Genomic DNA, 15,165 nt, shown 5'->3' on the forward strand with positions numbered 1-15,165 from the left:
CGGAAATTCTGTCAATCAAAATTCCCTTGAAAATTGACTGTACAAAAAATTCGGTACACAGGTTTATGTCAATAATTTTTACTAAGATTTTTGTGCCACGCCTTTTAAAACCTTTTTGATATTAAAAGTACAACTGCGCTTATGAAAGATGAAGTTTGTGTTTATTTATAGAGATGATCCTTGAACTACTTATTATATTTTGAAATTAAAGGAAATAGTTACGCTTTATTTATACGCATACAGCCAGAACGAAATCCAAAAAATCTATATACTTCACGAATTAGACCAAGACCAGACGAAAACTCTCAAAAAATAATATCAAGAAACTGCATTTTTACAGACCAACCAATTTTCGTGTTTTCATTGAAACAGAATTCACTTTGAGACGGTAAATACTTGGCAATGGTCCCAATTCGCGTCCCGATGTACGGGACACGCTTTATTTGATCGCGATAATTTCACTGGGCTTAACATCTTTCCATTGAAATTCAATCGGGTTGCTATCACCTTTAGGGTGCCCACACTGCAAACTTTTAGTCGCCCGATAGTCTGTTTGGGCTCATAAATCAGTTTGAAGATGAATGGTAGTACGCACATTATAAGAATCAGGTATTTAGCTGTATTATCGACTGAAAAGATTAGTATAACGATTATTACTATTCTTTTTTGCACACTAAATACGAGACACACAATGAGTACAGATAGTTTATGTACAACGGCGAACTTAACCCATAATTGGGTCTCTTTCAACCAACCTTAAAGCGATAGGGTAAATTAAAGGATTTTCTAAAAAAGGTTTTGCTGACCGTCAGGTCAACTGTGGGCCGACTGTTTAGTTTACGTGAGTTGCGGCCATTTTGGATTTCACTAGAACGTTCTATGTTCAAATGTCGATGTGCAACTGTCATTGTTGGGTTAGCAAAGGTAACCAATGTGTTTGGTACGATTCAAAGGTGTTTTCGGGTGTTGGATTTCAATCTTTGGTTAGCAGAGAATCGGTAGGTGACCGATTGACTCTTGGAGATTAATGTTTGAATAGGTGACTATTTACATTTCAAGTGTTCTATTATTGTTGGGCCTCAATGCAATAGCATTTTGTGATTTCCAAAAATGCTGGTATACATAGTGTAGTATAGCACCTATATCTGTGATCTCGTTGAATGTTTATACGCCGGTGGTGTGTCTATAGGCACTATACTTAATAGTCAGATGGTGTAGAATTATTAGACACTGTGGTATGGAGTAAGACGTAATGCATACAAGCAAGCCGATATCTTACCATAGGATAATAATTACAGAGATACTGGTAGGACGAAAACTACACGCAGTCAACATATGGATATTGAATAAATAAGTAATATCCAAAAATAGTATTTTTTTACAACTGTAGTCTTTTCACAAAAAGGTTTCCATATTGGTTACAGATTATACCTTCAGGAAGTAATTACGAAAGATACCAAAGAATATTGATGAAAATGTTAATAACCTGTTTCGTTACGAATAAATTAAAATAATTATTTTCTCTTCAGCATACGTGTTGATGGTAATACAGTACCTACATCCATTTAATTAAAAATCCTGAAATACGAGGTAAAAAAACATTTTGTAAATAAAGAAGGTAAACATTTTTTCTATAAGACAAAAGTCAATCTTTTTTCAAGGCCTTCTTCGTTACAATTATACATTTTTATTAATTTAATCCCAGGGCATTTGTAGGGTCTGCAACTTTTGAAAATATTATGGGACAAAACATGATGACGATTACGCTGCATCAAATTCAAATTAAAAAGAGAATAAAAATATTCAAGAGCTTTTATGGCTTTAGTTCTGTGACCCCGTGCGTTTTCAATTATATTTTATGACCTATAGAATAAACATTGAATACTTTTATTTCTATTGCTGCAAATATGTTAAATGAAATAAAATTTTATTATATTTATTCAATCATTGACAATGCCCCTTTAAGAATAAAAACCACTAAAATTAACCAATATGTTTCCCGTTAAAAATTTTATTTTATCTTAATATGCATACTTACATAGCGTAATTATATTTTGCCATAAAATCAACCTCAACCCCAAGTTACTAACGAAAATAAATCTGTTTTCCTGTATACTAAAAGAATACAGGACAGTCACCAAAAAACAAAAGACATGGCCACCGTGCCTTCTTAGAATTCAATCAGGCAAACCAGAGGGGACAGTCTTAAATAAGGTAAACAGGATTCCGTGTCTCCCAGCCATCCTCAATATTCGAGAGGAATTCTAATTTTGACTAAACAGCTCCATTTAGAAGAATTAAGTTATTTGAGAAAATTACACAGACTTTGTCATGATTTTTTTAAGGAAAATACATCTTATTAACCAACTATGTTGGATTCGGCTTCCAGTATAACCAGATGCAGCTGAGTGTCTTAATAGGAGCGACTGCCTATCTGAACTGCTCAACCCAGTTACCCGGGCGTTCCAATATCCTAGGTAAGACTGTTTGTCAGACTAAGCTGCTTACAGCTTCTGACTGCTGTAATGACTGACCAAAGATGTTTAACAACAATAGGGACCTACAGTTTAACGTGCCATCGGAAACACAGTCATTGGTGTCCAAGATATACTCGAAAGTACATACAAAGAAAAGTTGTATTGGTACTTGCCTGACTTATCGAACCCACAGTCATACTTGAGAGGTTGGTTCTTTACCCACTATGCCACAAGGACGGAGGGAAAATATATGTACCTAATTAAATGTTTTTAAGCTTAAGGTTAATATATACAAACTGGTTTAAGCTTCGAAGTAGTTCAGTTTACTCAAAATTAACATGCGTAGTCACGAAAAGTTATAAGTTATATAAAAACGCTGATGGAATTTCAATAAGTCGTGGAAATGGGTTTTAGTAGGAGGTAAGTATAACTTTTCGAATATTTTTGCTGAAAATCTGAGTGATTGATCGTGTTGGTTTTGGGTAATGAAGTAATTGGATTTAGGACGTATTTTTTATTACAAAATCATTGTATAAATAATTTTCAAGTATACTTCTGTGATAAGTCTTGAAATAAAACCAGGAGGAATTATACACAATAATTATACACAATATTTCCTGTAGAAAAAGCATTTGACCTACAAAATCGTACCACCACCGTACCCAAAAAATTCCTTTCAATTTTCACACAGAACAATACATTTTTATTTACCTACCTTTATGAACTCCGTACATAAAAATATATTTCAAGCACATACGTAAAAAAAATGAAACGGACTTGAAATATCTAACATTCAATTGATCTCCAAGTTTTGTCGCGGAATTTACAACACCCCTATACTTTTTACGGTACACAGGGTGGTTAAAGCCGTTTTGGGATCCGCTGTCACGTTGGGAAAACGGTCGTCAACTTGTCAGTGTGCCTTAACATGTCTTTTTCCTTATTTTTTATGTATTAATAAAGAAAAAATACTGGATAAATGTATCATGGGTCTTTATTAGCTTTAGCTTTCTCCTTAACTGGGCTTAACTGATTGAGACGTTTTATAATTGATTTATATTAAGTTCACCATAAAGAAATAATGGCAATTTTTTATCTGCCCACGTAAATAAGTATGAAAAACCTCTCAAAATATGGGTGAGATTACCATAATTATAAGCTCATACAACTATAATAAAACAATCAGTTTCCGCTCGCGAATTTACCCGCGTCCGAGAAACTCTTTTCCACATATAGATAAAAAGTACTAAAGAAAAGTAAGTAGTAAAGTATATATTATTCTGATGTATAGCTAAACCTCAGAATACAAAGTTTCGTCTAAATCCGTCCAGCTATTTGTCAGAACTAACAAACACACAGTCACAAACTTTCACCATTACAATATTAGTTAAGATATTGCTTGTCAACTGTGGATGAACTCGTGTAACGGTCTCAGGTCATCGGTCCGCGGTTTTGCGGATAATGCGAAGATCAATAGATATATATATAGTATATAGATATGTTATGTATCTGTCTTGTTAATGTTGTAATAAGCTTTTAGGTGAATGACACGGTTTTGTGACAAATGATGTGGTATCGTAATGTTGTTTTGTTTCGGTTTTATTCGTTCATATTTTTTTTATGAATATCAGAATATTTACCATGTTAAGAGAAGTAAAATTTAAACATTATAGTAGTTATTATCTCAGTTCAAATATTAGAAGATGAGTTTAATCATAATTATACTGAATATTAAATTCTGAAAGCTATTTGATATATGTATTCTAGGCCTACATAATTATAAAATTGAAGCTTTATATACGTATTCTATGTCATTACGTTACCCAACTATCCTATTTGTTCAAAGTAATAATAATTTCAGTTATACCAACTTTATAATATACCGATTGCCTACATAACAGTATGTCACCATCTTATAGAGTTCCATCAAACCATAGAATTCAATTTTCCAAAGTAACAAAAAAGGTTAGGTTACGAATCGCATCAACCCGCACACGACCTATTTTTTATTTCCGTATAAATAAGCATGGTAAACTAAATTTACAGTGTGTTACGTTTGCCCATAAAACTAGATACATGAGTTTCTTTCTTTCTTTCTTTCTTTCCCCGAATTACAGTCGTACCTGTATTAAATGTGTTCTTTTGTTTATTTATATTTATGGTCCTTTTAAGGGAAAAAGCGCAGATATTCTACCAAAGGGATTTGTTGATTTTGGATCAACATGTTTATAGGTTTAGCTGGGAATCAACCTTCTAAGGATTACGTGAAGACAATATGGATGAACTGTTTGTAACTTTTGTGTCTTAAAAAGTTACTTCATGTTATTAGTTAGTTCTGGGTAAAAAGTTGCCATTGACCACGATCTGCTGAATATCTAATGACTGACATTTGTCAGATTTCACCAAAACTGTTTTATATAAATAATAAATAAATAAATAATAAATTCGTTTATTGATCCAACAGTTACTTTCGCAAATCACTTCTTAATGTTATGAGGTAGATTACAAACTGTAACTATATTAAGAGAGTCATTTTTATCAGTTCTGTGGTCCCCAAACTAGACTGTGCCTGTATCTTGGGGACCTAATAAGTTTTCCAGTTTTCCATAGCATTTTGAAGTCTTAAAAGGTTAGTACGTCGTCCCTGTTCCGTCAACAACATTAGACTTTTTCAGTAAGTAGGTAACAGTGACAAAATGACACAAATAATATTTCCCCAAACCACAAAAAGCTATTAAACAAAAAAAAAAAAAACAGCAAATTGATCATCAAAAAAACTTGAGTAGGCAAAAGAAAAAGCAAAAAAAGTAGCGTAAAGTGGCGACTGCTATCCATCAACCGTCAGGAGACAGTCACGCAAATAGGACACGAACAAATTAGATACGGAACCTTCTATAGGCAGCTTTGTTTGCTACTTAAATAATTTTCGATTTTAGGAAAAAATATTTAATTTTTATTAATAAATTTACGTAATGGGAGTTATTTTGTAAATAATTAATGTAACATGTGGCATAATTAACTGTCTGCCTTCATAACCTGTCTTTATATTTAAACTATTGACAAATAAAACACTAGGTATTATACTTACTATACCTACCTATCTTCGGAAATTGCTGGAAAAATATGTCGTCTGAATCAATTCATCCGGTTTGCTATAATTATGAGTATCACAAAGTATGACAAAACCTCGTTTTTTACACGAAGTAAGGTATCTTAACTAACCAAGTAAAAAAATATTTAAAGGCGGTTAAAACCATCTAACCATCTTAAACACCATCTAACAATATAATTCAGCAAGAAAAAATCGATAACCAGTTACTCAACAATACGCATTTACTCAGTAATTGATACTCAAATACCCATTTGTGCTTACCCACGGAGTAATCACCAATATAAGGCTTATAATGAAATGGAAAATTTCAGGCGAGCCAGATGCCAGAAACTGAGGCGTCTTTTTTCCCTCGTTATAAGAGAAAGCTCATTTTATTTTGTATAAAGGAAATATATGGAATACTTTATTGTACTTAATCTTCCATTTATTTATTTCAGAACATATTATTAGCATTTTCAGAAAAGAAAATACAAAAAATTGATGACCACCGAAATTGGGCACAGAGTGCATGAGATTTGATGGTGTAGCGGCACTACAACTGTTAACACCGCCATCTACACAGTCGCCGACGCAACTATCCTGCATCGCACATGCAGTGTTCGCACGCGCATTAATACAGATAGATCACCCCGACAACAACTGTCGGGCAGTAGCCCACCGGATAAAAACACCTGTCCGGTCGGAGGATCCTCCCTTTAGTGCGAGGTATGATGAGCTTTACTCTCTGCTCTCATACCTCCACAGTGGTGACCCCGACGTGATATGAACACGCAACCTTCGAGCTACGTGACGTCATCAGCAAGACCTTCCTCAAGCTTTCGAGCGACGAGTTCTTCAGCCAGCCAGCTTCAAATGGGTATCCCTGGCCACCAGCATGTTGCGGACGCACATACCTGGTCAGCACCCTCAGCCACATCCAGCGACCTAGGCTCCAGCTCACTGCACTTCGGCCGGTTGAGTATCTCCCTCGCCGAAGCAGTCGCTAGCCACTAGCGCGGCGCTGTGCAACTCTCGCAGCGCCGGTCCCGACTCACTGGGATTCGCAGCACCGCCGTAGCAGCCAGTTCCGACTCACCGAGAACCTCGCGGCAACGCATTGGCAACAAGATTAGCTGGCCCTTCAAGAACTCATACCATCGACCTCCGGTCTCCGGAGGGGAGTGATGTAGCGGCACTACAACTGTTAACACCGCCATCTACACAGTCGCCGACGCAACTATCCTGCATCGCACATGCAGTGTTCGCACGCGCATTAATACAGATAGATCACCCCGACAACAACTGTCGGGCAGTAGCCCACCGGATAAAAACACCTGTCCGGTCGGAGGATCCTCCCTTTAGTGCGAGGTATGATGAGCTTTACTCTCTGCTCTCATACCTCCACAGTCATCACCCCGACAATGGTATTAAGTCCTATACGTAATAATATTAACTTGTATTATTAAGTAAGTATGGGAAAATCTCTGGAAATTTTAATTTATTATTCAGTCAATATTGCTTCTCACTGTATATTGACTATTCCAACGAACCTTTTAATAATCCATAGAACATATTAGGTAATACTAAATAACAATTTAAATCTGATAGGTAATCGAATTTGAGCTCAATCTATATTAATTTAATCATCAAGCAGAAAATTGGTACATGTTTTCATTAACTTTAGAGTTATTGGAATGCATGGTTACCTCGAAGGCTTAGTTGTTACAGAGCTTTTGAAAATAAAATTTATAAAATAAATATCATATTTCTACTGTTGCGGATTATAGGCAGTGTCTTAATAACTCTGTTTTAATAACATATCCATATATACCGACTTTTAAAAATGAGATGGTTCTCAATTCAGATGTTAGTTTTTTTTACGCGCAGATGACAGACATACAAAGTTATATCAAAATCATTTCAATCATTTTAGGTGCCAAACAGATTTATAACTTAGGTCACATTAAAGACGTAAACTTGTCAAAAAAGATTTAGTTAATTTGACCTCTTCTCCTCCTAAAAAGATTAGCAATACTCAACCGTAGGTCCTATCTAATGAATCCTAATTAATTTTGTCTCAAAACTTTGCTTTTACCAAAGAGCCGGGAGGTCCAAAAAGATCTAATTTCCGAGTTTTTCTCAGAAATGTGCGAGGCTGGTGGATGGAAAAATACGCAAGTGTCCGTAACGACGTAATTACTGCACAAAAGTTTAATATTCAAAGTTTAATTAACTGCGTCGGGTGCCTAAATCATTGCCTGATAAGGAAAATAGTAGCTCACCTGTTTTATGATTAGGGGTTGGCAGATATCTTAGTTCATGTAACTAAAGTCATAATAAAAAGTCTATAATCTTAGGTCTTCTTCAAGACCAAAATATACATGGTGGTATGTACTAAGTTGTACACGAGTCTTGTACAAAGATTATGTCTTCTAAAACACCATATTACCCTCTTATTCTGACAGGCAGTGTACTTTGTATAGGTACAGAAGCAACAAACTCACCAGTTTTACGTGTTATTTACTAGCTTCCGCCTGGATAAAAACATACGGCACCTGGATAAAAAGTAGCCTTTCTCGGTAAATGAGTTACCTAACACTAAAAGATGTTTTCAATTGTTCTACTAATTCCTGCGATGCGCGATGCTGCGTTATAACAAACAAACTCTTCCTCTAACAATATTACTATAGATTTTCATTCACAAACATGATCTTAACAACATAACATCAAATTCACACATTCCTAAATTGAACAGTTTCACATATCCAAAATGTAATTTCGTATTCCATTCCAGTGCAAACATATCGTATGGTGGAACGGCTCCTATCTTGGCGAGGGTGCCTTTTAATCCATCGTACTTGCCAAATTCTGGTACATTACTGCTAATTCCTTTTAGTGCTGGATAGGCCTAGCAGCTTGACGTATTTGGGCTAAGTGCTGTTTTAAAATGGGCTGGATTTTTAGTGTAAGCCTTTTTTACTTTCAGGTTAGAGTAACTTTTTATATTTTGTCCCTCCTGTCAATAATGAAGGTAAAGTTAATCCAAGTTTTGGGTGCAAATGTATGGTTATTCCTTTCCTAATCCTGGGTGTACCAGCCACAATTTCAATAAATTAAAAAGCTCAGGTATCGACAAAGAATTCTGATATACTAAGACGGAATGTTCGTGTTACAGTTCATTTTACTCTTACTAAACACACCTTTACAAAAATAATAGGAATATTTACGTGGGAATTTCTCAAGTAAATAAATCAAGAACTCATTAAATAACAAAAAAAAAACTTTTCAAACGTCTTCATAATAATCTAATCTGGCGCGATATCTTTCTAAATAATTCTCGTAAAAGTAAGAAAAATTGCTCGAACAAAATTTGTTTGGCCATAGTTAATTACCATAAGAAAATTAATGTTCCATACAAAAAAAAAATCGTTTAGCTTTTTCCTTTTAAAAAGGATTTTGTGATAAATCATAACGGTACATTGATTTTGATGAGATTTTGAATATTGGCCTGCCTTAGCCTAATATACATTTTGGGCACCTATTTCTGTTTTTAAAATACGGCCATCAAATCGTTAGGGTATTAAAAAGCTTTTATAACATCTGTAGGCAGATTTATGTTTCTTGTTTAGTAAATGGTTTTATGTAAAAATAGTGTTTTTTATCAAACAGTACCTACTAATATTATACTAAGGGCTGATTTTCCAATCATCAGTTAACTTCTATCTGAGGAATAAATATGACGGTTTGACATATTTTCCATTCAAAAGCTGTCAAATCGTCAAACATATTCTACAGATAAAAGTTATCTGGCGATTGAAAAATCAGCCGTTAGCAAGTTAAGTACGTTCCAATCTCTGGATCTATCGAAGAAAGCTCATATACCCAATAAAAATCCACTATCTGGGAGTGTTATATTCGAGTATGCGAAGTACTTGACTATCTAAACAAGCATTATAAAATTATAGAACACAATTCAAACCCATTAATAAAGGAATCGAATGACATATCGATTACAATAGTGATTCCAAGTATCGATAAAAAGCATTCTATGTCCTAAACAAAAACACATCGTAACTACTAAAACAAGAAACCAAACCATTATGAACCTTATTGCTTACGACTTAAAGACTACTGGTTGTCCAAGCCGAATTGTGTATCTAATACCCAGAATAATTATTGTTGTTGGGTAAGCACAATAATAGTCCGATGGTTAGGTCTAAGTTATAGTCTAGATTCACGCCTAATGTAGGCTGGTAACATATTTTATTGGCCTGTGTAAAGGGTGGGTGTTGCCAACTGTTTCTGGGGTAATCTATTAAGTGGAGAATTATTATTTTGGGCTGGTATTAGCTGGGTGGATATACAGGACAAATGTTAATGAATGATTGATACTCTGTTTAATGAAATGATGGGTGAATCATGATAAAGTCGATCAGCTAGAAAGGTTACTTGTTAGATGACGTTAGATAGAGGAAGATATGTTGTACCTGTACCAAAATAAAATATTATAAATAACGGCAGGATTCAATCGCGATATCTCAATTTAAAAAAGGTGCGTATGATATCCCTACTGATATTATAAATGCGAAAGTAACTCCGTCTGTCTGTTACGCTTTCACGTCTAGAGCACTGAATTGATTTTAATAAAATTTTGTACAGATATAGAGTTGACCTTGAGAAAGAACATAGGATTGTTTTTATCGCAGAATTTTGAAGAATACTCTTGGAAACCGCGATATAACCGAACTCTACGCGAGCGAAGCCGCGGGCGGAAGCTAGTAAGAAAGAAAATGCGTTTTATTGCGGAATTGGAAACGCATATCTTTCTCATTTCCCGACGGACAGTTTTATATCTTCGCTCGGTCGTCATGAAAAACAGAAAATTATAAAACTCAAACCATCCAAAACCATAACTCATCTATTTATTTATTAAAAAACAACGAAGTAATTTCAGCAAAAACTAACCAACTTATTTAAAGACTGACCTATTTAGAGTTCTAGGGCACCACATGCAGCTCACGAAACATGTTCCAGTGTACATACATACACATACCTACATCATTAAAACAGTAAATAATCACAGACATGTTACTTACGAACTTATAATGAGGTATCTTGTAAATTCACAAAACTTCGCGTGCATTAAACTTTTTTATTCAAATTAGCATGGCAACTTTTGTTTACTCGACCCAATTTTCATTCGGTAATCCCGAAAATGTTTACCTAGGCTTTAAAAAAATTACAATTCTTTGATTGAGGTAGTGATCTGATAAGAATAAATCAGTTGTAAAGAAAATAAAACACAATATGTATGTAGGTATGGGTAGAGTTGTTGATTAATAGGCATTTACAGTAATATTGCTCATACATCAGAAAAACGTAGGCTTTTATCCGTACGCAAAAAATAGTTCCTCCATTGTAGAACACGAGTAAACCCACGCGCAAATCTAGCTAGCAATAAATCCCCGACCTCCAGACTACACTTAACCCAATTCTGAATTCACAAAATTATTTCAGGATCGAAACCATTGAATACATTAATATTAAAATTTCGCCATGGGGGGATATAAAATTATGCAGCATAGCCGAAGCAGGCTCGAACCATACGCTTGCAAAGATCGTAATCCCATTGAAATCCCCATAATGCGACACCATCAATCTACAGAACGTCGGGGAAAACAGTTATCCGCGTTTAGCTGAAAAAAAGCCGGTAGGTGTCGCTACAATCATTAATAATGAGCGCCTGAATTCAGTACTTATGCGAACAAATCCGAATAACAGTTGGAGATTTTCAGTCATTTATTTGAGAGCAGATATCTTTGCTAAGACGCGGGTGACACAATTAATGTTGTCAGACGAAGCTTTTTATTATCTTGTAGGTATTCGTTTTGATAGACAATAATTCGTTTTGATAGTAAAGAATTTGTGATTATTTTTTCTCAAGAACAAATTAAGATACTGTACCATACTAATCCATAAGATCATGCGTTTATCGATAGGCAATATTCTGGATAAAAAAATAAAAATATAACAAAGCTCAACTGTTTTAGCTTATTAGGGCAACCGGCTTACTAGGCAACAACCGGGCCTAAGTAGAACTTGCTAATCTTAGAAATACTATTCCGATTTGAAAAAATATTCCAGGGCTTTATCGAGGAAGCCCTTTTATCGAGGAAGGCAATATTATTCCTGTGCACTAAGTACTTCCCAGCTAACAAGGTAACTATTATTGTAGGTATATTTAAAGCCTACTCATCTATGAATTATTTAGGTGTTAGCTAAACACCAGATTATCTGTTTACCACTTAGCTCACGCGAAATGGAACCTATGAATAACTAAACATTAGTTTATGAATTCATAGTGCGTCTAAAACGAACGTTAACATCTAGACGATTAACCAGGATTACTGATGACATATGCTGATATATTGCTTTTAAAGTCTAGACCCAGATTATGGGTATGCTAAATTAAGATTTATGTATATTAAAATAGATTTGCTATTTCAGCGACGCGGGTTGACAAATGACGTATACAATGTGACTTTCCCAAAGTCGTGTAATTATACTTTGGAAGATTATTTGGAAGTTAAATGAAAATCAGCAAATGTGAAGTTTTAAATATAGAATGGCGTCACCAATCTATGAACTGTCTTATTGGTCTAATGGTGCACGGGTCATGGGTCATGGGTTGGGCTGAAATCATATTGTGGAATTTTAGAAATTTCAAAGAGCTACCTGGAGTCTGGAAGTTGCTGGTATAAAGACGACGTGCCAGACTGTTGCTTATCCATCAGTCCGTCAGACAAATTGAGAGGACTCCTGAAGTGATTAGCCTGCAGGTCACTCAATAGCAAGATGAAGAACAATCTACCATGAATAGGAGTTATAAACATTCTCCAAAGCGTATATCGCAGAGGTCTTTCAACCTATCAGAACTAATTATATGTAAATGTAGAAAGACTTCATAGTCATTTCGAGTAGTCACAATAATACAAAATAAACTATTTACACTCAGAAGAAACGCATTTATTTTCAGCCTATAACTTACTCACAACTTATTAAAGAACACCCACCAATAATTTACAAAAACTTATTCACAACACGGCAACCAAAACCATACAAAACTCAACAGGAATCAAAGTATCGGTAACCACTTACATTTCTTACCGAAGGGTCCACCATAAACTGGAGCATAAATCCGAAAGATCAATGAGATAATACAGCATCGGTAACAAATCCATCGTTAAATATTTATCTAATACCTTTGGCTTACAAGACTACAGACCCAATAAATATTGTATTAAGATCACTATGTAATCTGTTTTTGGAAAATGGATTTTGGATCACCAGACTGTATTGTTAGGATTATATGACATTGGGGTCGGATTTTACAGAGATTACGGAGATAATTTGTTATTGAAAAGAAGACACAATAAGATCAGCATACTGCAAACTTTTAGTCGGTCGATAGTTTAATTAAGTTCGTAAATTAGTATGGAGATGAATGATAGTGAACAGATTAGGTATCCGTCGGTATCAGACTGACAAAAAAGTTTGATTGGATTCACGATTAATCTTGAAAATAATCTGTCAGGCAATTACCGGTATAAAGATACTACACAGATACTCAAGACGCAGAAAAGGAACTTAGGATACTAATTATCCGGATGCAGGATGTTCTCTTTAGACTTTTAGGAAACGATAAACTGACTACTTAACAATCAAATCGTCTGTAATAAGTAGATTCAAGATATTCGATAAATCAAATAGCCATCAAATTAGGTCTTATTTCCAGAAAGACCGGTCGGAAGTAGCTTCCAACACAAACTGACGAACTGTTTAGTTTCAATGGTTCTTAAAAATCGTAGACAAGTCAAAAGACAATTAATTTAAGTAGCAATAACCGTAATTACAACAAAATACATGTAATTATTTGAAGGAAATGCAATTTTTAACAAACCTACCCGCCGCTTCATTTTTCAGACCATACAATCTCGCTTTTTCATAATATTGTTAATACTAATAAATGTATTAATACAACATAAGTACCTACTAACATAATATCTTACTCATGGTTATAAAACGTGACCATTCTGATAACCCTTTTGGTAATATTTACAGAAGCAAAGAGAAATATTATCGTATTTGAAGAGTGCTTATTTATGTTACATCTGGTTAGTATTAGCCTCAAATATAAGCTATTTTTCTCATTAACAGCTAGGTACAATTACTGAATAAAAAACATTATTCTAAATTATAATCCAAAGTTCTGGCTCCAATTTACACCTATTGATATTTCAAAAAGCGACTTATTTTGTAATCAACTGTTGTTTAATTTCAATCAAGTCAATGGCTACGTAATTATTTCTCAATACTAATTTACTGTCAATGATATACAGTACGAATTGTTAACCGATAAAGTCGTGAGAAATTACCGATTAAAAGTTATAACGATCGTCAATTCCGACACGTATATGATCGTTTCAACACTCGATTTTATTGCTCGAATAATATTCCTTAAGTTGTCTCATTCGATATTATTACAGCTGTAAAAATATCTAGCAATTCGACGTCTTAAATCGATTCTATCAACAATTTTTTCGAAATATTTTTGACGTCGGTAAATTTTTGTCTACAGATTTCTGTGAAATTGTGTTTTTAAATCACTTTAAATAACCAATTTGGCACTGTTTATAGAATAACACATTAAAACCACCTAAAACACCACACGATTAAAATATAGACGCGAAAAAATTTCGCTCACCCAGAAAAAAATCATAAAAAAATATTTTTGATAAAAAAATGCACTCGTTACTTACATGATTGTCATCCAATATTTTTGACACACACACTGACACTCACACACACAGCACAAGCACTACAAAAATCGATGTTCGGTTTTTTTTAGCGCGCTTTGGGCGGGCGGCGTGCGTCGACAGGGCGGGCGCGTACGGACTGCGGCGGAACCCAGTAATGGCGCTAGCATCGCTTGCCCAATCTCCCGGGGAACGACATGCGAAGAATTCATTCAATAACACCACATTTCTATACGTAAATCTAACTTTAAAATACTAAAAATCCCCAAATCAATTTTCGTTACACGTAAGAGAATGAATTTTGTAGTAAAAGCTTAGGGTAATTGTATCGGACAGTCAACGCCATCTGTTGACGAATTTTAGAAGTTAAATATAGGTGTCAAGCTTACCCGCTTGATTAGGTATATCTGTTTACTCCCAGAGGAAATACAAACGTGGTGATACGGTTAAAAATAAAAATGAAAAATGTACTCGTCTATGGTCTGTTGACGAGTGGCCGGTAATTTTCTATTTGGAGGTGTCATTCATTCATATCCGTTGATTGACGTGAAATCCCCACGGAGGGTCATGACAAAATGTTATTTTGACAGATAAATATGGGGATGAAGGGATAACGGAAACATTTTTTTTGGGTTGTGTCGAACGGTTTTAGGGGCGTTGCCAATATTTCTATCCTGTGTTTGTATGCTTATTAGATATAGAATTTTATCATAACTAGTAATGCCCAATTTCTATGTCTAGACATAGCTTTCTAGCTATGTCATAATTCTAGAAATGGCTT

The 15,165-nt window shown here is 34.7% G+C and overlaps 1 protein-coding gene across 1 annotated transcript in view; it reads right to left on the bottom strand.

Annotated features, from left to right (window-relative positions):
• Positions 1 to 14,523, bottom strand: part of LOC110376233 (zwei Ig domain protein zig-8) — a 182,136-nt gene extending 167,613 nt beyond the window's left edge. The window contains exon 1 of the mRNA XM_064038087.1: positions 14,388 to 14,523. The gene's annotated coding sequence lies outside the window, so the exon portion shown is untranslated. The remainder of the gene's footprint in view (positions 1 to 14,387) is intronic.
• Positions 14,524 to 15,165: the final 642 nt, after the last annotated feature.

Source organism: Helicoverpa armigera, chromosome 15, assembly GCF_030705265.1.
Source record: "Helicoverpa armigera isolate CAAS_96S chromosome 15, ASM3070526v1, whole genome shotgun sequence".
Taxonomy (NCBI): domain Eukaryota; kingdom Metazoa; phylum Arthropoda; class Insecta; order Lepidoptera; family Noctuidae; genus Helicoverpa; species Helicoverpa armigera.